The sequence below is a fragment of the Garra rufa genome, unplaced genomic scaffold (genome assembly GCF_049309525.1).
Source record: "Garra rufa unplaced genomic scaffold, GarRuf1.0 hap1_unplaced_028, whole genome shotgun sequence".
In the NCBI taxonomy this organism is placed as follows: domain Eukaryota; kingdom Metazoa; phylum Chordata; class Actinopteri; order Cypriniformes; family Cyprinidae; genus Garra; species Garra rufa.
In genome coordinates this window covers 57,039-83,955 of record NW_027394303.1, presented here as the reverse complement: position 1 = coordinate 83,955, position 26,917 = coordinate 57,039, and the positions used below count along the sequence as shown (strand labels likewise).

Here is a 26,917-nt window from a genome sequence, read left to right as displayed (position 1 = left end):
TTAAATGATTGTAATAAATAGAGCGGTAAAACACGTCTTTCTAAAAGCCAGCATATTATATAAATAGTGAAGAAAAGGCAAAAGCTTACAGCACCTGGTATTCCCAGGCGGTCTCCCATCCAAGTACTAAGCAGGCCCGACGCTGCTTAGCTTCCGAGATCAGACGAGATCGGGCGCTCTCAGCGCGGTATGGCCGTAAGCGAGGGCTGCTCCAAAAAGTGGGCTATTTAAAGATCAGCCTCCGTAAAAGCCAGCATATTATATAAATAGTGAAGAAAAGGCAAATGCTTACAGCACCTGGTATTCCCAGGCGGTCTCCCATCCAAGTACTAAGCAGGCCCGACGCTGCTTAGCTTCCGAGATCAGACGAGATCGGGCGCTCTCAGCGCGGTATGGCCGTAAGCGAGGGCTGCTCCAAAAAGTGGGCTATTTAAAGATCAGCCTCCGTAAAAGCCAGCATATTATATAAATAGTGAAGAAAAGGCAAAAGCTTACAGCACCTGGTATTCCCAGGCGGTCTCCCATCCAAGTGTAACAATCGGCCTTATCAGCCGAGTTACAAGACTAAAATGGGGTCAGATTTAACTGTGAGAGATGACTAGTGGTTAAAAGAATGAGACATAAAAGAAGATTGGTTTAAATAGATTTGGTTTATTTACAAGGTTCACATAAAAGACTTTAAAGGTCCACTGAAGTGCCTTGAAACACGCAGCGTTATTCTATGTGGTGACGTACTTTTAACTGAAACAAAAACATATCGCCCAGCCCCGCCCACTAATTTAGAATAGCCAATAGCGTTCCATTAATATCTGCTCGGGCAAGAGCCGTTGAGCTCGGTAAAGCAGCATTTGTAAGCTTATGACAGCCACAGACTTATAAATTACCCCACAGATTCAATATGAAACTCTTGCTAAAACGAAAAAGTGATCATAATCATGCTGAGGCTGTGTAGTTTAATACATGCACATATAAGCGCATATGATCTGCTCCGGCCGGGTTAATGCGTCTCTGTGTTGGGGGCGGGACATTACGGACTCTAGAGAGCATTTGATTGGACAGAACGTTTGATGAGAAATTGAAGTGCACGGTGATATCATCCAAATCCTTGATTCATATTGGCGGAAGTGACGAGACTGTAAGTTTTGAATGCCTATATCTTGTAAACGCGAATTTTGTCTTTGTTTTGCAGCACACTAGCTTATAGATAACCTAAAGGCTAATATATTCATACTAAAAGCCAAAAAACTTTAATTTTGATATCAGGGGGACTTTAAAACAACACGATAAAATGAGGTAAACGCTGTTAAAAGCATACAGTTCATTTGTCCATACCCTAAAAACAGTCCAAGAATCCCAGTGTGTTGATAAGTCCAATGTGAGTGTCCACCGGTGTATATACAATCCACAGAAAGTGTAATCCAAAGTTTGCAGGTGGTGAATGGAAAGGTGAGCTCTAAAATTTGCAACTCCTCAATCCAACAGTTTGGTGACTGTCCTTTGTTTGTCATGCTGCTCTCTTATACAGTTGTACTTCCTGCTTCCTGTCATGTGTCTAGTCACATGGCAGGCCAACCATCCATTTTTAAAGACACACACTCACTTAAAATGTTAAGAGTAATAAAATGGCCTAAAAAACATGTAAAACACTTAAAACTCTATAATACATTTAAATGATTGTAATAAATAGAGCGGTAAAACACGTCTTTCTAAAAGCCAGCATATTATATAAATAGTGAAGAAAAGGCAAAAGCTTACAGCACCTGGTATTCCCAGGCGGTCTCCCATCCAAGTACTAAGCAGGCCCGACGCTGCTTAGCTTCCGAGATCAGACGAGATCGGGCGCTCTCAGCGCGGTATGGCCGTAAGCGAGGGCTGCTCCAAAAAGTGGGCTATTTAAAGATCAGCCTCCGTAAAAGCCAGCATATTATATAAATAGTGAAGAAAAGGCAAAAGCTTACAGCACCTGGTATTCCCAGGCGGTCTCCCATCCAAGTGTAACAATCGGCCTTATCAGCCGAGTTACAAGACTAAAATGGGGTCAGATTTAACTGTGAGAGATGACTAGTGGTTAAAAGAATGAGACATAAAAGAAGATTGGTTTAAATAGATTTGGTTTATTTACAAGGTTCACATAAAAGACTTTAAAACAACACGATAAAACGAGGTAAACGCTGTTAAAAGAATACAGTTCATTTGTCCATACCCTAAAAACAGTCCAAGAATCCCAGTGTGTTGATAAGTCCAATGTGAGTGTCCACCGGTGTATATACAATCCACAGAAAGTGTAATCCAAAGTTTGCAGGTGGTGAATGGAAAGGTGAGCTCTAAAATTAGCAACTCCTCAATCCAACAGTTTGGTGACTGTCCTTTGTTTGTCATGCTGCTCTCTTATACAGTTGTACTTCCTGCTTCCTGTCATGTGTCTAGTCACATGGCAGGCCAACCATCCATTTTTAAAGACACACACTCACTTAAAATGTTAAGAGTAATAAAATGGCCTAAAAAACATGTAAAACACTTAAAACTCTATAATACATTTAAATGATTGTAATAAATAGAGCGGTAAAACACGTCTTTCTAAAAGCCGGCATATTATATAAATAGTGAAGAAAAGGCAAAAGCTTACAGCACCTGGTATTCCCAGGCGGTCTCCCATCCAAGTACTAAGCAGGCCCGACGCTGCTTAGCTTCCGAGATCAGACGAGATCGGGCGATCTCAGCGCGGTATGGCCGTAAGCGAGGGCTGCTCCAAAAAGTGGGCTATTTAAAGATCAGCCTCCGTAAAAGCCAGCATATTATATAAATAGTGAAGAAAAGGCAAAAGCTTACAGCACCTGGTATTGCCAGGCGGTCTCCCATCCAAGTGTAACAATCGGCCTTATCAGCCGAGTTACAAGACTAAAATGGGGTCAGATTTAACTGTGAGAGATGACTAGTGGTTAAAAGAATGAGACATAAAAGAAGATTGGTTTAAATAGATTTGGTTTATTTACAAGGTTCACATAAAAGACTTTAAAACAACACGATAAAACGAGGTAAACGCTGTTAAAAGAATACAGTTCATTTGTCCATACCCTAAAAACAGTCCAAGAATCCCAGTGTGTTGATAAGTCCAATGTGAGTGTCCACCGGTGTATATACAATCCACAGAAAGTGTAATCCAAAGTTTGCAGGTGGTGAATGGAAAGGTGAGCTCTAAAATTAGCAACTCCTCAATCCAACAGTTTGGTGACTGTCCTTTGTTTGTCATGCTGCTCTCTTATACAGTTGTACTTCCTGCTTCCTGTCATGTGTCTAGTCACATGGCAGGCCAACCATCCATTTTTTAAAGACACACACTCACTTAAAATGTTAAGAGTAATAAAATGGCCTAAAAAACATGTAAAACACTTAAAACTCTATAATACATTTAAATGATTGTAATAAATAGAGCGGTAAAACACGTCTTTCTAAAAGCCAGCATATTATATAAATAGTGAAGAAAAGGCAAAAGCTTACAGCACCTGGTATTCCCAGGCGGTCTCCCATCCAAGTACTAAGCAGGCCCGACGCTGCTTAGCTTCCGAGATCAGACGAGATCGGGCGCTCTCAGCGCGGTATGGCCGTAAGCGAGGGCTGCTCCAAAAAGTGGGCTATTTAAAGATCAGCCTCCGTAAAAGCCAGCATATTATATAAATAGTGAAGAAAAGGCAAAAGCTTACAGCACCTGGTAATCCCAGGCGGTCTCCCATCCAAGTGTAACAATCGGCCTTATCAGCCGAGTTACAAGACTAAAATGGGGTCAGATTTAACTGTGAGAGATGACTAGTGGTTAAAAGAATGAGACATAAAAGAAGATTGGTTTAAATAGATTTGGTTTATTTACAAGGTTCACATAAAAGACTTTAAAACAACACGATAAAACGAGGTAAACGCTGTTAAAAGAATACAGTTCATTTGTCCATACCCTAAAAACAGTCCAAGAATCCCAGTGTGTTGATAAGTCCAATGTGAGTGTCCACCGGTGTATATACAATCCACAGAAAGTGTAATCCAAAGTTTGCAGGTGGTGAATGGAAAGGTGAGCTCTAAAATTAGCAACTCCTCAATCCAACAGTTTGGTGACTGTCCTTTGTTTGTCATGCTGCTCTCTTATACAGTTGTACTTCCTGCTTCCTGTCATGTGTCTAGTCACATGGCAGGCCAACCATCCATTTTTTAAAGACACACACTCACTTAAAATGTTAAGAGTAATAAAATGGCCTAAAAAACATGTAAAACACTTAAAACTCTATAATACATTTAAATGATTGTAATAAATAGAGCGGTAAAACACGTCTTTCTAAAAGCCAGCATATTATATAAATAGTGAAGAAAAGGCAAAAGCTTACAGCACCTGGTATTCCCAGGCGGTCTCCCATCCAAGTACTAAGCAGGCCCGACGCTGCTTAGCTTCCGAGATCAGACGAGATCGGGCGCTCTCAGCGCGGTATGGCCGTAAGCGAGGGCTGCTCCAAAAAGTGGGCTATTTAAAGATCAGCCTCCGTAAAAGCCAGCATATTATATAAATAGTGAAGAAAAGGCAAAAGCTTACAGCACCTGGTATTCCCAGGCGGTCTCCCATCCAAGTACTAAGCAGGCCCGACGCTGCTTAGCTTCCGAGATCAGACGAGATCGGGCGCTCTCAGCGCGGTATGGCCGTAAGCGAGGGCTGCTTCAAAAAGTGGGCTATTTAAAGATCAGCCTCCGTAAAAGCCAGCATATTATATAAATAGTGAAGAAAAGGCAAAAGCTTACAGCACCTGGTATTCCCAGGCGGTCTCCCATCCAAGTGTAACAATCGGCCTTATCAGCCGAGTTACAAGACTAAAATGGGATCAGATTTAACTGTGAGAGATGACTAGTGGTTAAAAGAATGAGACATAAAAGAAGATTGGTTTAAATAGATTTGGTTTATTTACAAGGTTCACATAAAAGACTTTAAAACAACACGATAAAACGAGGTAAACGCTGTTAAAAGAATACAGTTCATTTGTCCATACCCTAAAAACAGTCCAAGAATCCCAGTGTGTTGATAAGTCCAATGTGAGTGTCCACCGGTGTATATACAATCCACAGAAAGTGTAATCCAAAGTTTGCAGGTGGTGAATGGAAAGGTGAGCTCTAAAATTAGCAACTCCTCAATCCAACAGTTTGGTGACTGTCCTTTGTTTGTCATGCTGCTCTCTTATACAGTTGTACTTCCTGCTTCCTGTCATGTGTCTAGTCACATGGCAGGCCAACCATCCATTTTTTAAAGACACACACTCACTTAAAATGTTAAGAGTAATAAAATGGCCTAAAAAACATGTAAAACACTTAAAACTCTATAATACATTTAAATGATTGTAATAAATAGAGCGGTAAAACACGTCTTTCTAAAAGCCAGCATATTATATAAATAGTGAAGAAAAGGCAAAAGCTTACAGCACCTGGTATTCCCAGGCGGTCTCCCATCCAAGTACTAAGCAGGCCCGACGCTGCTTAGCTTCCGAGATCAGACGAGATCGGGCGCTCTCAGCGCGGTATGGCCGTAAGCGAGGGCTGCTCCAAAAAGTGGGCTATTTAAAGATCAGCCTCCGTAAAAGCCAGCATATTATATAAATAGTGAAGAAAAGGCAAAAGCTTACAGCACCTGGTATTCCCAGGCGGTCTCCCATCCAAGTGTAACAATCGGCCTTATCAGCCGAGTTACAAGACTAAAATGGGATCAGATTTAACTGTGAGAGATGACTAGTGGTTAAAAGAATGAGACATAAAAGAAGATTGGTTTAAATAGATTTGGTTTATTTACAAGGTTCACATAAAATACTTTAAAACAACACGATAAAACGAGGTAAACGCTGTTAAAAGAATACAGTTCATTTGTCCATACCCTAAAAACAGTCCAAGAATCCCAGTGTGTTGATAAGTCCAATGTGAGTGTCCACCGGTGTATATACAATCCACAGAAAGTGTAATCCAAAGTTTGCAGGTGGTGAATGGAAAGGTGAGCTCTAAAATTAGCAACTCCTCAATCCAACAGTTTGGTGACTGTCCTTTGTTTGTCATGCTGCTCTCTTATACAGTTGTACTTCCTGCTTCCTGTCATGTGTCTAGTCACATGGCAGGCCAACCATCCATTTTTTAAAGACACACACTCACTTAAAATGTTAAGAGTAATAAAATGGCCTAAAAAACATGTAAAACACTTAAAACTCTATAATACATTTAAATGATTGTAATAAATAGAGCGGTAAAACACGTCTTTCTAAAAGCCAGCATATTATATAAATAGTGAAGAAAAGGCAAAAGCTTACAGCACCTGGTATTCCCAGGCGGTCTCCCATCCAAGTACTAAGCAGGCCCGACGCTGCTTAGCTTCCGAGATCAGACGAGATCGGGCGCTCTCAGCGCGGTATGGCCGTAAGCGAGGGCTGCTCCAAAAAGTGGGCTATTTAAAGATCAGCCTCCGTAAAAGCCAGCATATTATATAAATAGTGAAGAAAAGGCAAAAGCTTACAGCACCTGGTAATCCCAGGCGGTCTCCCATCCAAGTGTAACAATCGGCCTTATCAGCCGAGTTACAAGACTAAAATGGGGTCAGATTTAACTGTGAGAGATGACTAGTGGTTAAAAGAATGAGACATAAAAGAAGATTGGTTTAAATAGATTTGGTTTATTTACAAGGTTCACATAAAAGACTTTAAAACAACACGATAAAACGAGGTAAACGCTGTTAAAAGAATACAGTTCATTTGTCCATACCCTAAAAACAGTCCAAGAATCCCAGTGTGTTGATAAGTCCAATGTGAGTGTCCACCGGTGTATATACAATCCACAGAAAGTGTAATCCAAAGTTTGCAGGTGGTGAATGGAAAGGTGAGCTCTAAAATTAGCAACTCCTCAATCCAACAGTTTGGTGACTGTCCTTTGTTTGTCATGCTGCTCTCTTATACAGTTGTACTTCCTGCTTCCTGTCATGTGTCTAGTCACATGGCAGGCCAACCATCCATTTTTAAAGACACACACTCACTTAAAATGTTAAGAGTAATAAAATGGCCTAAAAAACATGTAAAACACTTAAAACTCTATAATACATTTAAATGATTGTAATAAATAGAGCGGTAAAACACGTCTTTCTAAAAGCCAGCATATTATATAAATAGTGAAGAAAAGGCAAAAGCTTACAGCACCTGGTATTCCCAGGCGGTCTCCCATCCAAGTACTAAGCAGGCCCGACGCTGCTTAGCTTCCGAGATCAGACGAGATCGGGCGCTCTCAGCGCGGTATGGCCGTAAGCGAGGGCTGCTCCAAAAAGTGGGCTATTTAAAGATCAGCCTCCGTAAAAGCCAGCATATTATATAAATAGTGAAGAAAAGGCAAAAGCTTACAGCACCTGGTATTCCCAGGCGGTCTCCCATCCAAGTGTAACAATCGGCCTTATCAGCCGAGTTACAAGACTAAAATGGGGTCAGATTTAACTGTGAGAGATGACTAGTGGTTAAAAGAATGAGACATAAAAGAAGATTGGTTTAAATAGATTTGGTTTATTTACAAGGTTCACATAAAAGACTTTAAAACAACACGATAAAACGAGGTAAACGCTGTTAAAAGAATACAGTTCATTTGTCCATACCCTAAAAACAGTCCAAGAATCCCAGTGTGTTGATAAGTCCAATGTGAGTGTCCACCGGTGTATATACAATCCACAGAAAGTGTAATCCAAAGTTTGCAGGTGGTGAATGGAAAGGTGAGCTCTAAAATTAGCAACTCCTCAATCCAACAGTTTGGTGACTGTCCTTTGTTTGTCATGCTGCTCTCTTATACAGTTGTACTTCCTGCTTCCTGTCATGTGTCTAGTCACATGGCAGGCCAACCATCCATTTTTTAAAGACACACACTCACTTAAAATGTTAAGAGTAATAAAATGGCCTAAAAAACATGTAAAACACTTAAAACTCTATAATACATTTAAATGATTGTAATAAATAGAGCGGTAAAACACGTCTTTCTAAAAGCCAGCATATTATATAAATAGTGAAGAAAAGGCAAAAGCTTACAGCACCTGGTATTCCCAGGCGGTCTCCCATCCAAGTACTAAGCAGGCCCGACGCTGCTTAGCTTCCGAGATCAGACGAGATCGGGCGCTCTCAGCGCGGTATGGCCGTAAGCGAGGGCTGCTCCAAAAAGTGGGCTATTTAAAGATCAGCCTCCGTAAAAGCCAGCATATTATATAAATAGTGAAGAAAAGGCAAATGCTTACAGCACCTGGTATTCCCAGGCGGTCTCCCATCCAAGTACTAAGCAGGCCCGACGCTGCTTAGCTTCCGAGATCAGACGAGATCGGGCGCTCTCAGCGCGGTATGGCCGTAAGCGAGGGCTGCTCCAAAAAGTGGGCTATTTAAAGATCAGCCTCCGTAAAAGCCAGCATATTATATAAATAGTGAAGAAAAGGCAAAAGCTTACAGCACCTGGTATTCCCAGGCGGTCTCCCATCCAAGTGTAACAATCGGCCTTATCAGCCGAGTTACAAGACTAAAATGGGATCAGATTTAACTGTGAGAGATGACTAGTGGTTAAAAGAATGAGACATAAAAGAAGATTGGTTTAAATAGATTTGGTTTATTTACAAGGTTCACATAAAAGACTTTAAAACAACACGATAAAACGAGGTAAACGCTGTTAAAAGAATACAGTTCATTTGTCCATACCCTAAAAACAGTCCAAGAATCCCAGTGTGTTGATAAGTCCAATGTGAGTGTCCACCGGTGTATATACAATCCACAGAAAGTGTAATCCAAAGTTTGCAGGTGGTGAATGGAAAGGTGAGCTCTAAAATTAGCAACTCCTCAATCCAACAGTTTGGTGACTGTCCTTTGTTTGTCATGCTGCTCTCTTATACAGTTGTACTTCCTGCTTCCTGTCATGTGTCTAGTCACATGGCAGGCCAACCATCCATTTTTTAAAGACACACACTCACTTAAAATGTTAAGAGTAATAAAATGGCCTAAAAAACATGTAAAACACTTAAAACTCTATAATACATTTAAATGATTGTAATAAATAGAGCGGTAAAACACGTCTTTCTAAAAGCCAGCATATTATATAAATAGTGAAGAAAAGGCAAAAGCTTACAGCACCTGGTATTCCCAGGCGGTCTCCCATCCAAGTACTAAGCAGGCCCGACGCTGCTTAGCTTCCGAGATCAGACGAGATCGGGCGCTCTCAGCGCGGTATGGCCGTAAGCGAGGGCTGCTCCAAAAAGTGGGCTATTTAAAGATCAGCCTCCGTAAAAGCCAGCATATTATATAAATAGTGAAGAAAAGGCAAAAGCTTACAGCACCTGGTAATCCCAGGCGGTCTCCCATCCAAGTGTAACAATCGGCCTTATCAGCCGAGTTACAAGACTAAAATGGGGTCAGATTTAACTGTGAGAGATGACTAGTGGTTAAAAGAATGAGACATAAAAGAAGATTGGTTTAAATAGATTTGGTTTATTTACAAGGTTCACATAAAAGACTTTAAAACAACACGATAAAACGAGGTAAACGCTGTTAAAAGAATACAGTTCATTTGTCCATACCCTAAAAACAGTCCAAGAATCCCAGTGTGTTGATAAGTCCAATGTGAGTGTCCACCGGTGTATATACAATCCACAGAAAGTGTAATCCAAAGTTTGCAGGTGGTGAATGGAAAGGTGAGCTCTAAAATTAGCAACTCCTCAATCCAACAGTTTGGTGACTGTCCTTTGTTTGTCATGCTGCTCTCTTATACAGTTGTACTTCCTGCTTCCTGTCATGTGTCTAGTCACATGGCAGGCCAACCATCCATTTTTTAAAGACACACACTCACTTAAAATGTTAAGAGTAATAAAATGGCCTAAAAAACATGTAAAACACTTAAAACTCTATAATACATTTAAATGATTGTAATAAATAGAGCGGTAAAACACGTCTTTCTAAAAGCCAGCATATTATATAAATAGTGAAGAAAAGGCAAAAGCTTACAGCACCTGGTATTCCCAGGCGGTCTCCCATCCAAGTACTAAGCAGGCCCGACGCTGCTTAGCTTCCGAGATCAGACGAGATCGGGCGCTCTCAGCGCGGTATGGCCGTAAGCGAGGGCTGCTCCAAAAAGTGGGCTATTTAAAGATCAGCCTCCGTAAAAGCCAGCATATTATATAAATAGTGAAGAAAAGGCAAAAGCTTACAGCACCTGGTATTCCCAGGCGGTCTCCCATCCAAGTACTAAGCAGGCCCGACGCTGCTTAGCTTCCGAGATCAGACGAGATCGGGCGCTCTCAGCGCGGTATGGCCGTAAGCGAGGGCTGCTCCAAAAAGTGGGCTATTTAAAGATCAGCCTCCGTAAAAGCCAGCATATTATATAAATAGTGAAGAAAAGGCAAAAGCTTACAGCACCTGGTATTCCCAGGCGGTCTCCCATCCAAGTGTAACAATCGGCCTTATCAGCCGAGTTACAAGACTAAAATGGGATCAGATTTAACTGTGAGAGATGACTAGTGGTTAAAAGAATGAGACATAAAAGAAGATTGGTTTAAATAGATTTGGTTTATTTACAAGGTTCACATAAAAGACTTTAAAACAACACGATAAAACGAGGTAAACGCTGTTAAAAGAATACAGTTCATTTGTCCATACCCTAAAAACAGTCCAAGAATCCCAGTGTGTTGATAAGTCCAATGTGAGTGTCCACCGGTGTATATACAATCCACAGAAAGTGTAATCCAAAGTTTGCAGGTGGTGAATGGAAAGGTGAGCTCTAAAATTAGCAACTCCTCAATCCAACAGTTTGGTGACTGTCCTTTGTTTGTCATGCTGCTCTCTTATACAGTTGTACTTCCTGCTTCCTGTCATGTGTCTAGTCACATGGCAGGCCAACCATCCATTTTTTAAAGACACACACTCACTTAAAATGTTAAGAGTAATAAAATGGCCTAAAAAACATGTAAAACACTTAAAACTCTATAATACATTTAAATGATTGTAATAAATAGAGCGGTAAAACACGTCTTTCTAAAAGCCAGCATATTATATAAATAGTGAAGAAAAGGCAAAAGCTTACAGCACCTGGTATTCCCAGGCGGTCTCCCATCCAAGTACTAAGCAGGCCCGACGCTGCTTAGCTTCCGAGATCAGACGAGATCGGGCGCTCTCAGCGCGGTATGGCCGTAAGCGAGGGCTGCTCCAAAAAGTGGGCTATTTAAAGATCAGCCTCCGTAAAAGCCAGCATATTATATAAATAGTGAAGAAAAGGCAAAAGCTTACAGCACCTGGTAATCCCAGGCGGTCTCCCATCCAAGTGTAACAATCGGCCTTATCAGCCGAGTTACAAGACTAAAATGGGGTCAGATTTAACTGTGAGAGATGACTAGTGGTTAAAAGAATGAGACATAAAAGAAGATTGGTTTAAATAGATTTGGTTTATTTACAAGGTTCACATAAAAGACTTTAAAACAACACGATAAAACGAGGTAAACGCTGTTAAAAGAATACAGTTCATTTGTCCATACCCTAAAAACAGTCCAAGAATCCCAGTGTGTTGATAAGTCCAATGTGAGTGTCCACCGGTGTATATACAATCCACAGAAAGTGTAATCCAAAGTTTGCAGGTGGTGAATGGAAAGGTGAGCTCTAAAATTAGCAACTCCTCAATCCAACAGTTTGGTGACTGTCCTTTGTTTGTCATGCTGCTCTCTTATACAGTTGTACTTCCTGCTTCCTGTCATGTGTCTAGTCACATGGCAGGCCAACCATCCATTTTTTAAAGACACACACTCACTTAAAATGTTAAGAGTAATAAAATGGCCTAAAAAACATGTAAAACACTTAAAACTCTATAATACATTTAAATGATTGTAATAAATAGAGCGGTAAAACACGTCTTTCTAAAAGCCAGCATATTATATAAATAGTGAAGAAAAGGCAAAAGCTTACAGCACCTGGTATTCCCAGGCGGTCTCCCATCCAAGTACTAAGCAGGCCCGACGCTGCTTAGCTTCCGAGATCAGACGAGATCGGGCGCTCTCAGCGCGGTATGGCCGTAAGCGAGGGCTGCTCCAAAAAGTGGGCTATTTAAAGATCAGCCTCCGTAAAAGCCAGCATATTATATAAATAGTGAAGAAAAGGCAAAAGCTTACAGCACCTGGTATTCCCAGGCGGTCTCCCATCCAAGTACTAAGCAGGCCCGACGCTGCTTAGCTTCCGAGATCAGACGAGATCGGGCGCTCTCAGCGCGGTATGGCCGTAAGCGAGGGCTGCTCCAAAAAGTGGGCTATTTAAAGATCAGCCTCCGTAAAAGCCAGCATATTATATAAATAGTGAAGAAAAGGCAAAAGCTTACAGCACCTGGTATTCCCAGGCGGTCTCCCATCCAAGTGTAACAATCGGCCTTATCAGCCGAGTTACAAGACTAAAATGGGATCAGATTTAACTGTGAGAGATGACTAGTGGTTAAAAGAATGAGACATAAAAGAAGATTGGTTTAAATAGATTTGGTTTATTTACAAGGTTCACATAAAAGACTTTAAAACAACACGATAAAACGAGGTAAACGCTGTTAAAAGAATACAGTTCATTTGTCCATACCCTAAAAACAGTCCAAGAATCCCAGTGTGTTGATAAGTCCAATGTGAGTGTCCACCGGTGTATATACAATCCACAGAAAGTGTAATCCAAAGTTTGCAGGTGGTGAATGGAAAGGTGAGCTCTAAAATTAGCAACTCCTCAATCCAACAGTTTGGTGACTGTCCTTTGTTTGTCATGCTGCTCTCTTATACAGTTGTACTTCCTGCTTCCTGTCATGTGTCTAGTCACATGGCAGGCCAACCATCCATTTTTTAAAGACACACACTCACTTAAAATGTTAAGAGTAATAAAATGGCCTAAAAAACATGTAAAACACTTAAAACTCTATAATACATTTAAATGATTGTAATAAATAGAGCGGTAAAACACGTCTTTCTAAAAGCCAGCATATTATATAAATAGTGAAGAAAAGGCAAAAGCTTACAGCACCTGGTATTCCCAGGCGGTCTCCCATCCAAGTACTAAGCAGGCCCGACGCTGCTTAGCTTCCGAGATCAGACGAGATCGGGCGCTCTCAGCGCGGTATGGCCGTAAGCGAGGGCTGCTCCAAAAAGTGGGCTATTTAAAGATCAGCCTCCGTAAAAGCCAGCATATTATATAAATAGTGAAGAAAAGGCAAAAGCTTACAGCACCTGGTAATCCCAGGCGGTCTCCCATCCAAGTGTAACAATCGGCCTTATCAGCCGAGTTACAAGACTAAAATGGGGTCAGATTTAACTGTGAGAGATGACTAGTGGTTAAAAGAATGAGACATAAAAGAAGATTGGTTTAAATAGATTTGGTTTATTTACAAGGTTCACATAAAAGACTTTAAAACAACACGATAAAACGAGGTAAACGCTGTTAAAAGAATACAGTTCATTTGTCCATACCCTAAAAACAGTCCAAGAATCCCAGTGTGTTGATAAGTCCAATGTGAGTGTCCACCGGTGTATATACAATCCACAGAAAGTGTAATCCAAAGTTTGCAGGTGGTGAATGGAAAGGTGAGCTCTAAAATTAGCAACTCCTCAATCCAACAGTTTGGTGACTGTCCTTTGTTTGTCATGCTGCTCTCTTATACAGTTGTACTTCCTGCTTCCTGTCATGTGTCTAGTCACATGGCAGGCCAACCATCCATTTTTTAAAGACACACACTCACTTAAAATGTTAAGAGTAATAAAATGGCCTAAAAAACATGTAAAACACTTAAAACTCTATAATACATTTAAATGATTGTAATAAATAGAGCGGTAAAACACGTCTTTCTAAAAGCCAGCATATTATATAAATAGTGAAGAAAAGGCAAAAGCTTACAGCACCTGGTATTCCCAGGCGGTCTCCCATCCAAGTACTAAGCAGGCCCGACGCTGCTTAGCTTCCGAGATCAGACGAGATCGGGCGCTCTCAGCGCGGTATGGCCGTAAGCGAGGGCTGCTCCAAAAAGTGGGCTATTTAAAGATCAGCCTCCGTAAAAGCCAGCATATTATATAAATAGTGAAGAAAAGGCAAAAGCTTACAGCACCTGGTATTCCCAGGCGGTCTCCCATCCAAGTACTAAGCAGGCCCGACGCTGCTTAGCTTCCGAGATCAGACGAGATCGGGCGCTCTCAGCGCGGTATGGCCGTAAGCGAGGGCTGCTCCAAAAAGTGGGCTATTTAAAGATCAGCCTCCGTAAAAGCCAGCATATTATATAAATAGTGAAGAAAAGGCAAAAGCTTACAGCACCTGGTATTCCCAGGCGGTCTCCCATCCAAGTGTAACAATCGGCCTTATCAGCCGAGTTACAAGACTAAAATGGGATCAGATTTAACTGTGAGAGATGACTAGTGGTTAAAAGAATGAGACATAAAAGAAGATTGGTTTAAATAGATTTGGTTTATTTACAAGGTTCACATAAAAGACTTTAAAACAACACGATAAAACGAGGTAAACGCTGTTAAAAGAATACAGTTCATTTGTCCATACCCTAAAAACAGTCCAAGAATCCCAGTGTGTTGATAAGTCCAATGTGAGTGTCCACCGGTGTATATACAATCCACAGAAAGTGTAATCCAAAGTTTGCAGGTGGTGAATGGAAAGGTGAGCTCTAAAATTAGCAACTCCTCAATCCAACAGTTTGGTGACTGTCCTTTGTTTGTCATGCTGCTCTCTTATACAGTTGTACTTCCTGCTTCCTGTCATGTGTCTAGTCACATGGCAGGCCAACCATCCATTTTTTAAAGACACACACTCACTTAAAATGTTAAGAGTAATAAAATGGCCTAAAAAACATGTAAAACACTTAAAACTCTATAATACATTTAAATGATTGTAATAAATAGAGCGGTAAAACACGTCTTTCTAAAAGCCAGCATATTATATAAATAGTGAAGAAAAGGCAAAAGCTTACAGCACCTGGTATTCCCAGGCGGTCTCCCATCCAAGTACTAAGCAGGCCCGACGCTGCTTAGCTTCCGAGATCAGACGAGATCGGGCGCTCTCAGCGCGGTATGGCCGTAAGCGAGGGCTGCTCCAAAAAGTGGGCTATTTAAAGATCAGCCTCCGTAAAAGCCAGCATATTATATAAATAGTGAAGAAAAGGCAAAAGCTTACAGCACCTGGTAATCCCAGGCGGTCTCCCATCCAAGTGTAACAATCGGCCTTATCAGCCGAGTTACAAGACTAAAATGGGGTCAGATTTAACTGTGAGAGATGACTAGTGGTTAAAAGAATGAGACATAAAAGAAGATTGGTTTAAATAGATTTGGTTTATTTACAAGGTTCACATAAAAGACTTTAAAACAACACGATAAAACGAGGTAAACGCTGTTAAAAGAATACAGTTCATTTGTCCATACCCTAAAAACAGTCCAAGAATCCCAGTGTGTTGATAAGTCCAATGTGAGTGTCCACCGGTGTATATACAATCCACAGAAAGTGTAATCCAAAGTTTGCAGGTGGTGAATGGAAAGGTGAGCTCTAAAATTAGCAACTCCTCAATCCAACAGTTTGGTGACTGTCCTTTGTTTGTCATGCTGCTCTCTTATACAGTTGTACTTCCTGCTTCCTGTCATGTGTCTAGTCACATGGCAGGCCAACCATCCATTTTTTAAAGACACACACTCACTTAAAATGTTAAGAGTAATAAAATGGCCTAAAAAACATGTAAAACACTTAAAACTCTATAATACATTTAAATGATTGTAATAAATAGAGCGGTAAAACACGTCTTTCTAAAAGCCAGCATATTATATAAATAGTGAAGAAAAGGCAAAAGCTTACAGCACCTGGTATTCCCAGGCGGTCTCCCATCCAAGTACTAAGCAGGCCCGACGCTGCTTAGCTTCCGAGATCAGACGAGATCGGGCGCTCTCAGCGCGGTATGGCCGTAAGCGAGGGCTGCTCCAAAAAGTGGGCTATTTAAAGATCAGCCTCCGTAAAAGCCAGCATATTATATAAATAGTGAAGAAAAGGCAAAAGCTTACAGCACCTGGTAATCCCAGGCGGTCTCCCATCCAAGTGTAACAATCGGCCTTATCAGCCGAGTTACAAGACTAAAATGGGGTCAGATTTAACTGTGAGAGATGACTAGTGGTTAAAAGAATGAGACATAAAAGAAGATTGGTTTAAATAGATTTGGTTTATTTACAAGGTTCACATAAAAGACTTTAAAACAACACGATAAAACGAGGTAAACGCTGTTAAAAGAATACAGTTCATTTGTCCATACCCTAAAAACAGTCCAAGAATCCCAGTGTGTTGATAAGTCCAATGTGAGTGTCCACCGGTGTATATACAATCCACAGAAAGTGTAATCCAAAGTTTGCAGGTGGTGAATGGAAAGGTGAGCTCTAAAATTAGCAACTCCTCAATCCAACAGTTTGGTGACTGTCCTTTGTTTGTCATGCTGCTCTCTTATACAGTTGTACTTCCTGCTTCCTGTCATGTGTCTAGTCACATGGCAGGCCAACCATCCATTTTTTAAAGACACACACTCACTTAAAATGTTAAGAGTAATAAAATGGCCTAAAAAACATGTAAAACACTTAAAACTCTATAATACATTTAAATGATTGTAATAAATAGAGCGGTAAAACACGTCTTTCTAAAAGCCAGCATATTATATAAATAGTGAAGAAAAGGCAAAAGCTTACAGCACCTGGTATTCCCAGGCGGTCTCCCATCCAAGTACTAAGCAGGCCCGACGCTGCTTAGCTTCCGAGATCAGACGAGATCGGGCGCTCTCAGCGCGGTATGGCCGTAAGCGAGGGCTGCTCCAAAAAGTGGGCTATTTAAAGATCAGCCTCCGTAAAAGCCAGCATATTATATAAATAGTGAAGAAAAGGCAAAAGCTTACAGCACCTGGTATTCCCAGGCGGTCTCCCATCCAAGTGTAACAATCGGCCTTATCAGCCGAGTTACAAGACTAAAATGGGATCAGATTTAACTGTGAGAGATGACTAGTGGTTAAAAGAATGAGACATAAAAGAAGATTGGTTTAAATAGATTTGGTTTATTTACAAGGTTCACATAAAAGACTTTAAAACAACACGATAAAACGAGGTAAACGCTGTTAAAAGAATACAGTTCATTTGTCCATACCCTAAAAACAGTCCAAGAATCCCAGTGTGTTGATAAGTCCAATGTGAGTGTCCACCGGTGTATATACAATCCACAGAAAGTGTAATCCAAAGTTTGCAGGTGGTGAATGGAAAGGTGAGCTCTAAAATTAGCAACTCCTCAATCCAACAGTTTGGTGACTGTCCTTTGTTTGTCATGCTGCTCTCTTATACAGTTGTACTTCCTGCTTCCTGTCATGTGTCTAGTCACATGGCAGGCCAACCATCCATTTTTTAAAGACACACACTCACTTAAAATGTTAAGAGTAATAAAATGGCCTAAAAAACATGTAAAACACTTAAAACTCTATAATACATTTAAATGATTGTAATAAATAGAGCGGTAAAACACGTCTTTCTAAAAGCCAGCATATTATATAAATAGTGAAGAAAAGGCAAAAGCTTACAGCACCTGGTATTCCCAGGCGGTCTCCCATCCAAGTACTAAGCAGGCCCGACGCTGCTTAGCTTCCGAGATCAGACGAGATCGGGCGCTCTCAGCGCGGTATGGCCGTAAGCGAGGGCTGCTCCAAAAAGTGGGCTATTTAAAGATCAGCCTCCGTAAAAGCCAGCATATTATATAAATAGTGAAGAAAAGGCAAAAGCTTACAGCACCTGGTAATCCCAGGCGGTCTCCCATCCAAGTGTAACAATCGGCCTTATCAGCCGAGTTACAAGACTAAAATGGGGTCAGATTTAACTGTGAGAGATGACTAGTGGTTAAAAGAATGAGACAGGGGACTTCCGGTATGCAGTTGAGTGGGTGAGGTGCGTACAGGAGCTGCTCCGTAAATTGTATTTTGTTTTCAATACATAACGGGAACATTTATTGCTTTAAACGATCTAGTACGACGCCTACAACGCTAAATAACTCTTTAATGCCAGTTAGAGCCAGTTTTGGTCGCTACTATGCCTAAACCCAAGCGCGTCTCTCCTGCTCGTGATGAAGCTGACGACCCTGTCAACATGGCCGCGGTTGCTTCAGAGTTAACTCCAGCTCTTTTAAAAGAAATGCTTACCACAACAATTCGTGAGGAAATTGCTTCGTTGAGGTCGGAGTTCCTTGCTGAAATACGTGCCTCCACAGCTGCTCTTCAAGCCACCATTTCCAGTCAAGGCACTAAGATTAAGCATATCGAAACTTCTTTGAACAGCGTGGATGAAAGGCTTGGCACTCTGGAGCGCAAATGTCAGTCCCTCGAAAGGGATAACGAGGAGTTAAAGTCTAAGGCAGATGATCTGGAAAACCGTTCGCGGCGAAACAATCTTCGTATATTGGGTATCCCAGAGAACGTGGAAACGTCCAGGCCCTCTCATTTCATGGCATCGTTCTTCATGGAACTTTTCGGAGATAAACTATCCCAGACGCCGGAGATTGAACGCGCACACCGGTCCCTCGCACCGAAACCACGTTCCGGCGCGCCTCCGAGACCCATGATTGTACGCTTTCTTCGTTTTCAAATGAGGGAAGAAATATTACGTTTGTCACGGGAGCATGGCGAGCTGCACTACAAGGAATCAAAGATTTTGATCTTCCCTGACTTCTCTGCGGAACTCAAGAAACGACGGGATCAGTTTAAGTCCGTTAAGGCCGATCTGCATGGAGCAGGTGTCAAATTCAGAATGCTGTATCCCTGCAGACTTCTCCTTTCATTCAACGGTGATTCGCGAAGCTTTGACACCCCTGATGCAGCTTCTACCTTTCTTACCACCGTGATTAAACCTAAACAGTCCGGTGAGGTGCCCGCTGCGGATACAGGGAGTTAGCCGGTTGATAGGGACAGTGTTCCACTCGCGGCAGTACGTGAGGTAACAGAAACTTTACGTGGGCCGACTGGCCATAAAGAACTGTTTTGACTTTTTAATTTACCAATATTTACTGACTATACATCGTTGACGCTCTGGATCGTTATACATGGTCTTTAAATTCTGTTGTTTCCTATCTTAATACTTGTACTATTACGGAGCTCTCTCCGAAAGTTCTACGGAGAGAAGGTTTTTGTTGTGTGCTGACGTTCATAATGTTTACGGGTGGGTTTTTTTTTGTTTTTGTTTTTTTTGTTTTTTGTTTTTTCATATTTATTTTGTTTTGTTTTCCCTCAAATTCATGTCAAAACAGAAGAAAGTTATTTCCATGCATGTTTCTTCCTTTTGCCATTGTAAATAATGACCAGTTTCTCTAATCTTAAGTCAGGGGGTTCCTGCGTAAATTTTACCAGTTGGAATGTTAAAGGTTTAAACAGTGCAATTAAATGCAGCAAGGTTCTGTCACGTTTAGAACATTTAAATACTCATATTGGTTTTCTGCAAGAAACCCATTTAAAAAACTCAGATCATCCCAGAATTTGTAAGAAATGGATTGGACAGGTATTTCATTCTAAATTTATCAGTAAATCTAGAGGAGTGGCAATTATTATTAATAAGTGTATTCAGTTTTCTCCTTCACAAACATTGGTTGATTCTGCTGGCAGATATGTGATTGTCTCAGGTCTTTTATATGGTGTAACAGTGACATTAGCCAATATATATGCTCCGAATTATGATGATGAAAATTTTATTCAGAAAATATTTTCTTTACTCCCCGACCTGAATACGCATTATCTTATTATGGGAGGTGATTTTAATTGTGCTCTAAATCCCACTCTGGATCGCTCATCCACCAAACCTACTCAACCTTCTAAATCTGCAATCACACTTAAGTCACTTCTAAACATTTGTGGTCAAACTGATGTATGGCGTTTTTTCAACCCCTCAGCACGACAATATTCATTTTTTTCTTATGTCCACCACAATTACTCCCGTATTGATTATTTTTTCTTAGACAAAAAACTGTTGTCTAAAGTGAAAGCTTGTTCATATAACAGTATTACTGTATCAGATCACGCTCCTCTCACACTTTCTATTTTGTTTCAAGATAAGACGCTTGATTCTGGAAGGTGGAGATTTAATTCTCTGCTTCTTTCTGATAAAACATTTTGTAATTCTTTAAAAACCCAATTAGATGTTTTTTTGGAGATAAACACTATCCCTGAGACTTCACCCTCTATGGTTTGGGAAGCGTTAAAAGCATACGCTCGAGGTCAAATTATTTCATACTCAGCCTGTATAAATAGACAACGAAGGAAGAAATTGGAGGAATTATCCCTTAAAATTCTTCAACTTGATTCAGCTTACGCAACTTCTCCGGATCCCAAAATTTATAACAAGAGACTTAAACTTCAGTCTGATTTTAATATGTTATCAACGCACCAGGCTGAAAAGCTACTGCTTAAATCCAAACAAATGTTTTTTGAACATGGGGAAAAGCCAAGTAAACTTCTTGCATTTCAATTAAAAGAAAAGTCAGCTAAAAATGTAATTTCTCAGATTCGGTCCTCTGATGGTAGTTTGATCACTGATCCTACGAGTATTACTGCACATTTTAAAGACTATTATTCCTTACTGTACAATTCTGAACCTCCCTCTGATAGATCCCTTATGGAAAATTTCTTTGAACATTTAACTATACCTAACATTTCAAACACTATAAGAGAAAAGTTGGAATCACCCTTTTCCACAGAAGAGATAGTTCAGTCTATCCAGAGTATGCAAAATGGTAAGACCCCTGGATTAGACGGGTTCCCCGTTGAATTTTTTAAAAAGTTTTCTCAAACATTCAAAACACCACTTCTGAACATGTTAGAGGACTCCTTTAATAATGGCTGTCTGCCCTCAACCCTTCGTCAATCTTGTATTTCTTTGATCTTAAAAAAGGACAAAGACCCACTTGATTGCGCCTCTTACAGGCCAATAAGTCTTTTAAATGTTGATGTAAAGATTCTGGCTAAAATGCTTGCAAAACGTCTTGAGTCTGTCCTACCTGAAATTATACACAATGATCAAACGGGGTTTATTAAAAATAGATTATTGTCTCATAATATAAGAAGAGCATTGAATATCATTTACTCTTCTAATTCTCATCCACCGGAGGCTCTTCTCCTGCTTGATGCAGAGAAGGCCTTCGATCGTGTAGAATGGGATTACCTTTTTTATGTGTTACAGAAATTCGGTTTTGGCAACACATTCATTTCCTGGATTAAACTTTTATATTCCTTCCCAGTCTGCTCAGTTCGAACAAATGGAGTATCCTCCTCTAACTTCCCCTTGAAACGCGGCACTAGACAGGGCTGCCCACTTTCACCTTTGCTTTTTGCATTGGTAATTGAACCTTTGGCAATTGCCATTCGTACTGAACAGTCAATAAAGGGAATTGTGAGAGCTGGTACAGTTCACAAACTCTCACTATACGCCGATGATGTGTTGCTGTATATCTCTGATCCGGTTGTTTCTTTACCCGAAGTCCTGAGAATTATAAATTCTTTTAGCCTCTTTTCCGGTTATAAATTAAATATAAGTAAAAGTGAGATTTATCCTATAAATTTTCCAATTTCTGATTTGCAGACAAGCGTTTCAACGTTTAAAGTTGCTTCTCATAGTTTTAAATACTTAGGAATAACAATTACTTGTAAGAGTTTCGATCTTTTTAAAGCTAATTTCACCCCACTCCTCCGACGAGTTCAGAATGATTTTTCTCGCTGGTCAGCTCTCCCTATTTCTCTGGCTGGACGTGTGAATTCAGTAAAGATGAACGTTTTGCCTAGATTTCTGTATTTATTTCAGTGTATTCCAATTTTTATACCTAAATCTTTCTTTAGGACTTTAAACCAACACATTTCATCTTTTATTTGGAATAAAAGACCAGCCAGAATTCGAAGAGAAATACTTCAGAGACCAAAGGCTGAGGGTGGGCTTGCTCTTCCTAATTTTTTATTTTACTACTGGGCGGCAAATATACATTCTACATTGTTTTGGTTTCAGAGTCATTTTGGACTCTGTGATTGGGTCCCAGCTTGGGTTAGTATTGAAGAGAGTTCTTGCTCCCCAGCCTCACTAGCCGCACTGATGTGTGGCCCTCTTACTGCCATCTCACGTCTTCCTTATGGTAATACCATTGTCCGGCAATCATTGCGAATTTGGTCACAATTTCGAAACCATTTCGGACTCCAACGATTGCCGTTGGTTTCACCCATTAATCGTAATCCTATATTCCCACCCTCTCTTAATGATAAAGCATTTAATATTTGGCAGAGAGCAGGTATTGCAGTTGTCAATGATATCTACATTGATAATGTTTTTCCTAGCTTTTCCCAGTTAACACAAAAATTTTCCCTTCCTAGTGTTCACTTCTTTAGATACTTGCAGTTTCGAAGCTTTGTAAAAAATTCATTTTCCAACTTTCCAAACATTCCACCAAAATCCCACCTAGATCAAATTCTTGAAGTACCCATAGATAAAAAGGGTGCATTGTCTATTCTATACAGGCTGATTTCCTCTATCTCTACCCCCTGTCTCTCTCTTATTAAGCAACAGTGGGAATCTGACCTCTCCCTCACATTTGATGATGAGCTCTGGAGCAAGATTTTGTCCTTGGTCCATAATTCTTCTATTTGTGCACGACATAGTCTTATCCAATTAAAATTTATTCATCGAACTTATTGGACAAAAGTGAGGTTGGCAAAAATTTGGCAAGATGTGGATCCCATATGTGATCGTTGCCATCAGGCCCCTGCAGACCTAATACATATGTTTTGGTTATGTTCATCCATAACTTCTTTTTGGCTATCAATATTTAAATGCTTTTCCTCTGTGACAAAGATACAGATAGAGCCTTGCCCTTTGGTTGCACTTTTTGGACTTCCCCCAAATGTCACAGGTCTTCAGGGACATTTTGCAAACGCTTTTGCTTTTTTGACATTACTAGCCAGACGGCGTATTCTTCTGTTATGGAAACAAACTCTTCCTCCATCATTTGATGACTGGCTGCGAGATGTTATGAGTTTCATTCATTTGGAGAAAATTAGGTACACAATAAAGGGCAACACTAGCATATTTTCTAAAACTTGGGACCCTTTTATTAGGTGTTTTTCAGATTATGAGAACTCTTCTTCTGTAGTCAGCCAAACTAATCAGTAAGTTTGTCATTATGATTGTGGCTGGATTTTGATCAAAAGTGTATTGAATTTATATAATGTTTTGTTTGATGAAAATGTGTGCAATGTACATTGGTGATTATTTTTTATTTATTTACTCATTTTGTTTCTAAACTCTGAAATTTATTCTGTACATGACAAGCACTATAATAATTCATTGAGGGGCATTTTATTTAATCTTTTATTTATTTATTTATTTTATTTTATTTATTTATTTTTTTTTATTATTTTTTTATTTTTTTTACTCTGGGTTGGGGGTAGTATGGGGAAAAATGTTTTGCTTCTATTCTCCTGTACCTTTATCGTTTCATTATTATGAAAGTTTAATAAACAGATTGAGCAAAAAAAAAAAAAAAAAAAAAAAAAAGAATGAGACATAAAAGAAGATTGGTTTAAAAAGATTTGGTTTATTTACAAGGTTCACATAAAAGACTTTAAAACAACACGATAAAACGAGGTAAACGCTGTTAAAAGAATACAGTTCATTTGTCCATACCCTAAAAACAGTCCAAGAATCCCAGTGTGTTGATAAGTCCAATGTGAGTGTCCACCGGTGTATATACAATCCACAGAAAGTGTAATCCAAAGTTTGCAGGTGGTGAATGGAAAGGTGAGCTCTAAAATTAGCAACTCCTCAATCCAACAGTTTGGTGACTGTCCTTTGTTTGTCATGCTGCTCTCTTATACAGTTGTACTTCCTGCTTCCTGTCATGTGTCTAGTCACATGGCAGGCCAACCATCCATTTTTTAAAGACACACACTCACTTAAAATGTTAAGAGTAATAAAATGGCCTAAAAAACATGTAAAACACTTAAAACTCTATAATACATTTAAATGATTGTAATAAATAGAGCGGTAAAACACGTCTTTCTAAAAGCCAGCATATTATATAAATAGTGAAGAAAAGGCAAAAGCTTACAGCACCTGGTATTCCCAGGCGGTCTCCCATCCAAGTACTAAGCAGGCCCGACGCTGCTTAGCTTCCGAGATCAGACGAGATCGGGCGCTCTCAGCGCGGTATGGCCGTAAGCGAGGGCTGCTCCAAAAAGTGGGCTATTTAAAGATCAGCCTCCGTAAAAGCCAGCATATTATATAAATAGTGAAGAAAAGGCAAAAGCTTACAGCACCTGGTATTCCCAGGCGGTCTCCCATCCAAGTACTAAGCAGGCCCGACGCTGCTTAGCTTCCGAGATCAGACGAGATCGGGCGCTCTCAGCGCGGTATGGCCGTAAGCGAGGGCTGCTCCAAAAAGTGGGCTATTTAAAGATCAGCCTCCGTAAAAGCCAGCATATTATATAAATAGTGAAGAAAAGGCAAAAGCTTACAGCACCTGGTAATCCCAGGCGGTCTCCCATCCAAGTGTAACAATCGGCCTTATCAGCCGAGTTACAAGACTAAAATGGGGTCAGATTTAACTGTGAGAGATGACTAGTGGTTAAAAGAATGAGACATAAAAGAAGATTGGTTTAAAAAGATTTGGTTTATTTACAAGGTTCACATAAAAGACTTTAAAACAACACGATAAAACGAGGTAAACGCTGTTAAAAGAATACAGTTCATTTGTCCATACCCTAAAAACAGTCCAAGAATCCCAGTGTGTTGATAAGTCCAATGTGAGTGTCCACCGGTGTATATACAATCCACAGAAAGTGTAATCCAAAGTTTGCAGGTGGTGAATGGAAAGGTGAGCTCTAAAATTAGCAACTCCTCAATCCAACAGTTTGGTGACTGTCCTTTGTTTGTCATGCTGCTCTCTTATACAGTTGTACTTCCTGCTTCCTGTCATGTGTCTAGTCACATGGCAGGCCAACCATCCATTTTTTAAAGACACACACTCACTTAAAATGTTAAGAGTAATAAAATGGCCTAAAAAACATGTAAAACACTTAAAACTCTATAATACATTTAAATGATTGTAATAAATAGAGCGGTAAAACACGTCTTTCTAAAAGCCAGCATATTATATAAATAGTGAAGAAAAGGCAAAAGCTTACAGCACCTGGTATTCCCAGGCGGTCTCCCATCCAAGTACTAAGCAGGCCCGACGCTGCTTAGCTTCCGAGATCAGACGAGATCGGGCGCTCTCAGCGCGGTATGGCCGTAAGCGAGGGCTGCTCCAAAAAGTGGGCTATTTAAAGATCAGCCTCCGTAAAAGCCAGCATATTATATAAATAGTGAAGAAAAGGCAAAAGCTTACAGCACCTGGTATTCCCAGGCGGTCTCCCATCCAAGTACTAAGCAGGCCCGACGCTGCTTAGCTTCCGAGATCAGACGAGATCGGGCGCTCTCAGCGCGGTATGGCCGTAAGCGAGGGCTGCTCCAAAAAGTGGGCTATTTAAAGATCAGCCTCCGTAAAAGCCAGCATATTATATAAATAGTGAAGAAAAGGCAAAAGCTTACAGCACCTGGTATTCCCAGGCGGTCTCCCATCCAAGTGTAACAATCGGCCTTATCAGCCGAGTTACAAGACTAAAATGGGATCAGATTTAACTGTGAGAGATGACTAGTGGTTAAAAGAATGAGACATAAAAGAAGATTGGTTTAAATAGATTTGGTTTATTTACAAGGTTCACATAAAAGACTTTAAAACAACACGATAAAACGAGGTAAACGCTGTTAAAAGAATACAGTTCATTTGTCCATACCCTAAAAACAGTCCAAGAATCCCAGTGTGTTGATAAGTCCAATGTGAGTGTCCACCGGTGTATATACAATCCACAGAAAGTGTAATCCAAAGTTTGCAGGTGGTGAATGGAAAGGTGAGCTCTAAAATTAGCAACTCCTCAATCCAACAGTTTGGTGACTGTCCTTTGTTTGTCATGCTGCTCTCTTATACAGTTGTACTTCCTGCTTCCTGTCATGTGTCTAGTCACATGGCAGGCCAACCATCCATTTTTTAAAGACACACACTCACTTAAAATGTTAAGAGTAATAAAATGGCCTAAAAAACATGTAAAACACTTAAAACTCTATAATACATTTAAATGATTGTAATAAATAGAGCGGTAAAACACGTCTTTCTAAAAGCCAGCATATTATATAAATAGTGAAGAAAAGGCAAAAGCTTACAGCACCTGGTATTCCCAGGCGGTCTCCCATCCAAGTACTAAGCAGGCCCGACGCTGCTTAGCTTCCGAGATCAGACGAGATCGGGCGCTCTCAGCGCGGTATGGCCGTAAGCGAGGGCTGCTCCAAAAAGTGGGCTATTTAAAGATCAGCCTCCGTAAAAGCCAGCATATTATATAAATAGTGAAGAAAAGGCAAAAGCTTACAGCACCTGGTATTCCCAGGCGGTCTCCCATCCAAGTGTAACAATCGGCCTTATCAGCCGAGTTACAAGACTAAAATGGGATCAGATTTAACTGTGAGAGATGACTAGTGGTTAAAAGAATGAGACATAAAAGAAGATTGGTTTAAATAGATTTGGTTTATTTACAAGGTTCACATAAAAGACTTTAAAACAACACGATAAAACGAGGTAAACGCTGTTAAAAGAATACAGTTCATTTGTCCATACCCTAAAAACAGTCCAAGAATCCCAGTGTGTTGATAAGTCCAATGTGAGTGTCCACCGGTGTATATACAATCCACAGAAAGTGTAATCCAAAGTTTGCAGGTGGTGAATGGAAAGGTGAGCTCTAAAATTAGCAACTCCTCAATCCAACAGTTTGGTGACTGTCCTTTGTTTGTCATGCTGCTCTC

At 40.4% G+C, this 26,917-nt stretch overlaps 30 non-coding genes across 30 annotated transcripts; all 30 read right to left on the bottom strand.

Moving 5' to 3' along the window:
* Nucleotides 1-82: 82 nt before the first annotated feature.
* Nucleotides 83-201, bottom strand: LOC141315412 (5S ribosomal RNA). Its single transcript, XR_012350899.1, has one exon. It is a non-coding gene; the product is annotated as a 5S ribosomal RNA (ribosomal RNA).
* Nucleotides 202-285: 84 nt separating this feature from the next.
* LOC141315510 (5S ribosomal RNA) lies at nucleotides 286-404 on the bottom strand. Its single transcript, XR_012350997.1, has one exon. It is a non-coding gene; the product is annotated as a 5S ribosomal RNA (ribosomal RNA).
* Nucleotides 405-1,748: 1,344 nt separating this feature from the next.
* On the bottom strand, nucleotides 1,749-1,867 carry LOC141315411 (5S ribosomal RNA). Its single transcript, XR_012350898.1, has one exon. It is a non-coding gene; the product is annotated as a 5S ribosomal RNA (ribosomal RNA).
* Nucleotides 1,868-2,619: 752 nt separating this feature from the next.
* On the bottom strand, nucleotides 2,620-2,738 carry LOC141315520 (5S ribosomal RNA). Its single transcript, XR_012351006.1, has one exon. It is a non-coding gene; the product is annotated as a 5S ribosomal RNA (ribosomal RNA).
* A 753-nt stretch (nucleotides 2,739-3,491) lies between these two features.
* LOC141315410 (5S ribosomal RNA) lies at nucleotides 3,492-3,610 on the bottom strand. Its single transcript, XR_012350896.1, has one exon. It is a non-coding gene; the product is annotated as a 5S ribosomal RNA (ribosomal RNA).
* Nucleotides 3,611-4,363: 753 nt separating this feature from the next.
* On the bottom strand, nucleotides 4,364-4,482 carry LOC141315409 (5S ribosomal RNA). The gene has a single exon (XR_012350895.1). It is a non-coding gene; the product is annotated as a 5S ribosomal RNA (ribosomal RNA).
* An 84-nt stretch (nucleotides 4,483-4,566) lies between these two features.
* LOC141315408 (5S ribosomal RNA) lies at nucleotides 4,567-4,685 on the bottom strand. The gene has a single exon (XR_012350894.1). It is a non-coding gene; the product is annotated as a 5S ribosomal RNA (ribosomal RNA).
* Nucleotides 4,686-5,438: 753 nt separating this feature from the next.
* On the bottom strand, nucleotides 5,439-5,557 carry LOC141315407 (5S ribosomal RNA). The gene has a single exon (XR_012350893.1). It is a non-coding gene; the product is annotated as a 5S ribosomal RNA (ribosomal RNA).
* Nucleotides 5,558-6,310: 753 nt separating this feature from the next.
* Nucleotides 6,311-6,429, bottom strand: LOC141315406 (5S ribosomal RNA). The gene has a single exon (XR_012350892.1). It is a non-coding gene; the product is annotated as a 5S ribosomal RNA (ribosomal RNA).
* A 752-nt stretch (nucleotides 6,430-7,181) lies between these two features.
* Nucleotides 7,182-7,300, bottom strand: LOC141315404 (5S ribosomal RNA). The gene has a single exon (XR_012350891.1). It is a non-coding gene; the product is annotated as a 5S ribosomal RNA (ribosomal RNA).
* Nucleotides 7,301-8,053: 753 nt separating this feature from the next.
* On the bottom strand, nucleotides 8,054-8,172 carry LOC141315402 (5S ribosomal RNA). The gene has a single exon (XR_012350889.1). It is a non-coding gene; the product is annotated as a 5S ribosomal RNA (ribosomal RNA).
* An 84-nt stretch (nucleotides 8,173-8,256) lies between these two features.
* On the bottom strand, nucleotides 8,257-8,375 carry LOC141315509 (5S ribosomal RNA). Its single transcript, XR_012350995.1, has one exon. It is a non-coding gene; the product is annotated as a 5S ribosomal RNA (ribosomal RNA).
* A 753-nt stretch (nucleotides 8,376-9,128) lies between these two features.
* Nucleotides 9,129-9,247, bottom strand: LOC141315401 (5S ribosomal RNA). The gene has a single exon (XR_012350888.1). It is a non-coding gene; the product is annotated as a 5S ribosomal RNA (ribosomal RNA).
* A 753-nt stretch (nucleotides 9,248-10,000) lies between these two features.
* LOC141315400 (5S ribosomal RNA) lies at nucleotides 10,001-10,119 on the bottom strand. Its single transcript, XR_012350887.1, has one exon. It is a non-coding gene; the product is annotated as a 5S ribosomal RNA (ribosomal RNA).
* An 84-nt stretch (nucleotides 10,120-10,203) lies between these two features.
* Nucleotides 10,204-10,322, bottom strand: LOC141315399 (5S ribosomal RNA). The gene has a single exon (XR_012350885.1). It is a non-coding gene; the product is annotated as a 5S ribosomal RNA (ribosomal RNA).
* A 753-nt stretch (nucleotides 10,323-11,075) lies between these two features.
* On the bottom strand, nucleotides 11,076-11,194 carry LOC141315398 (5S ribosomal RNA). Its single transcript, XR_012350884.1, has one exon. It is a non-coding gene; the product is annotated as a 5S ribosomal RNA (ribosomal RNA).
* Nucleotides 11,195-11,947: 753 nt separating this feature from the next.
* Nucleotides 11,948-12,066, bottom strand: LOC141315397 (5S ribosomal RNA). Its single transcript, XR_012350883.1, has one exon. It is a non-coding gene; the product is annotated as a 5S ribosomal RNA (ribosomal RNA).
* Nucleotides 12,067-12,150: 84 nt separating this feature from the next.
* Nucleotides 12,151-12,269, bottom strand: LOC141315396 (5S ribosomal RNA). Its single transcript, XR_012350882.1, has one exon. It is a non-coding gene; the product is annotated as a 5S ribosomal RNA (ribosomal RNA).
* A 753-nt stretch (nucleotides 12,270-13,022) lies between these two features.
* Nucleotides 13,023-13,141, bottom strand: LOC141315395 (5S ribosomal RNA). The gene has a single exon (XR_012350881.1). It is a non-coding gene; the product is annotated as a 5S ribosomal RNA (ribosomal RNA).
* A 753-nt stretch (nucleotides 13,142-13,894) lies between these two features.
* On the bottom strand, nucleotides 13,895-14,013 carry LOC141315393 (5S ribosomal RNA). The gene has a single exon (XR_012350880.1). It is a non-coding gene; the product is annotated as a 5S ribosomal RNA (ribosomal RNA).
* Nucleotides 14,014-14,097: 84 nt separating this feature from the next.
* LOC141315392 (5S ribosomal RNA) lies at nucleotides 14,098-14,216 on the bottom strand. Its single transcript, XR_012350879.1, has one exon. It is a non-coding gene; the product is annotated as a 5S ribosomal RNA (ribosomal RNA).
* A 753-nt stretch (nucleotides 14,217-14,969) lies between these two features.
* LOC141315390 (5S ribosomal RNA) lies at nucleotides 14,970-15,088 on the bottom strand. Its single transcript, XR_012350877.1, has one exon. It is a non-coding gene; the product is annotated as a 5S ribosomal RNA (ribosomal RNA).
* Nucleotides 15,089-15,841: 753 nt separating this feature from the next.
* LOC141315389 (5S ribosomal RNA) lies at nucleotides 15,842-15,960 on the bottom strand. The gene has a single exon (XR_012350876.1). It is a non-coding gene; the product is annotated as a 5S ribosomal RNA (ribosomal RNA).
* Nucleotides 15,961-16,713: 753 nt separating this feature from the next.
* LOC141315388 (5S ribosomal RNA) lies at nucleotides 16,714-16,832 on the bottom strand. The gene has a single exon (XR_012350874.1). It is a non-coding gene; the product is annotated as a 5S ribosomal RNA (ribosomal RNA).
* A 753-nt stretch (nucleotides 16,833-17,585) lies between these two features.
* LOC141315387 (5S ribosomal RNA) lies at nucleotides 17,586-17,704 on the bottom strand. The gene has a single exon (XR_012350873.1). It is a non-coding gene; the product is annotated as a 5S ribosomal RNA (ribosomal RNA).
* Nucleotides 17,705-24,127: 6,423 nt separating this feature from the next.
* On the bottom strand, nucleotides 24,128-24,246 carry LOC141315386 (5S ribosomal RNA). Its single transcript, XR_012350872.1, has one exon. It is a non-coding gene; the product is annotated as a 5S ribosomal RNA (ribosomal RNA).
* An 84-nt stretch (nucleotides 24,247-24,330) lies between these two features.
* Nucleotides 24,331-24,449, bottom strand: LOC141315579 (5S ribosomal RNA). The gene has a single exon (XR_012351065.1). It is a non-coding gene; the product is annotated as a 5S ribosomal RNA (ribosomal RNA).
* A 753-nt stretch (nucleotides 24,450-25,202) lies between these two features.
* Nucleotides 25,203-25,321, bottom strand: LOC141315578 (5S ribosomal RNA). Its single transcript, XR_012351064.1, has one exon. It is a non-coding gene; the product is annotated as a 5S ribosomal RNA (ribosomal RNA).
* Nucleotides 25,322-25,405: 84 nt separating this feature from the next.
* LOC141315577 (5S ribosomal RNA) lies at nucleotides 25,406-25,524 on the bottom strand. The gene has a single exon (XR_012351063.1). It is a non-coding gene; the product is annotated as a 5S ribosomal RNA (ribosomal RNA).
* Nucleotides 25,525-26,277: 753 nt separating this feature from the next.
* LOC141315576 (5S ribosomal RNA) lies at nucleotides 26,278-26,396 on the bottom strand. The gene has a single exon (XR_012351061.1). It is a non-coding gene; the product is annotated as a 5S ribosomal RNA (ribosomal RNA).
* Between the last annotated feature and the right edge of the window lie 521 nt (nucleotides 26,397-26,917).